Here is a 1,651-nt window from a genome sequence, read left to right on the forward strand (position 1 = left end):
GGGGTGCGAGCAGGGGAGAGCCAGCCCTCCCCTCCCCCTCTTCTCCCGCCCACCAATAGGAAGTCGGCTGCTGGTTTCCATGGTGATGGCGCTGGACTGGTGGGCTGGACCAGCAGGCAGGGTCGGGACAGAGGGAAGAGCTGCTTCCTCACGGGATCCCAGCCCAGTACCCCCGACATGTAGCCTCCCACCCCTCGTCCCCACACGCCCCTGCACCTTCCTTGTACAGAGGCGAGTGGGCTGCAGATGGTCCTCCCCACATCGGCCCCAGCCCGAGACCAGTAGAGACAGGGACAGGAGGTGGTAAGACAGACAGAGCCAGCCATGGAAAAGGATAGGTATAGAAAAGATGGGATTTGAGATGAAACAAAGAGAGAGACAGAGAAATCAAAAGAATGAGAACAGGAAGACAGAAACAGAGACAGAGGTAGAAATTGGAATTGCTTCGGCTTCCTCCTGGCAGACTTCATTCTGGGGGCAACCTGGCCCTCTTGGGCCAGCCGGGGAGACCACATGGCCTGTTGGGCTGGCTTTGCCCTGAACTGCAAGGAAGTTCATCTTCTGTCTAGCCTCAGGCCTTTGTGCTATGGGAAGATGGCTTTTGGGGACAAGGACATGGGAACTCCCCTACCCATGAGTCGACCTGTATGTGGGGGCAGGGACCTAGATGGAGCCCCAGAGACAGGCGTATTGGGAGGGGCCTCGGGGAGGCAGTCCCTGTCCCCTCCTAACCTGGGACTAAGTCCATCTGCACACAAGCCAGTCTCCGCCAAGGTTGGGGGCCCTCGTGTGGCGCCCTGGGGAACAGCAACCGCGCCTCTGCGCCCCGGAGCCCCTGACTGTGGGCTCCACCCAGGCGGAGCTGATGAAACTGCAGGCGGGGGGTGTACATGGGGAGGGGGTGGTATCCTCACTTCCCTAAAGTAGTGTGTACATCAGTATGTGCACCACGACATGTATGCTGCTGACGTTTATGAGCGGGCACGTAGGCATGCCATTATTTGCATGCATGTGTATAGTACGCATGTAGAGTACGCGCGTAGAGTACGCACGTAGAGTACGCACGTACAGACTAGGCATATATTTCTCTCTGTATACACGGGAGGGGCCGTTGTATTAGTCTACATATGTCCACAGAAACATGGATGCATATGTGTGTGCTATTGTGTGTTTGTGAGGTCATGACTGTGAGTACGTAAGTTATAACATGTATGTCACAGTACATGTAGATGCATGCCGTTCTTGGACACTTCGCAATATATGACACACTCCGTGCAGGCATGTAAATATGTGTAATGACAATGACATGGTTTTATTTAGATCTATGTACGTAGATACATATGCCAGCATGTATCTACTCTATATGGATAATCGTGTGGGAATGTGTAGACGTGTGTGTGTGGAACCAATGCGTTTATGACGTGACTGTCACTGTGCGTGTGTTGTATGCTCTTCCATGTGTAGCACACCTCCTGTGTGTTTATGGCGTGGCATGTGTGTGTACTGTTGCGTATGTATGTGTCCTGAGGGTGTGTATATCTCTGTCATTGATTGACATGCCAAGCATGTCCCGAGCATCTGTCACTGACCATGTGTGTTGCTAGCATGGGTGAGGGGGTCCTTGTGTGGAAATGCACATGCGTGATGGTGC

Source organism: Phoca vitulina, unplaced genomic scaffold (genome assembly GCF_004348235.1).
Source record: "Phoca vitulina isolate PV1807 unplaced genomic scaffold, GSC_HSeal_1.0 scaffold40, whole genome shotgun sequence".
NCBI lineage: Eukaryota > Metazoa > Chordata > Mammalia > Carnivora > Phocidae > Phoca > Phoca vitulina.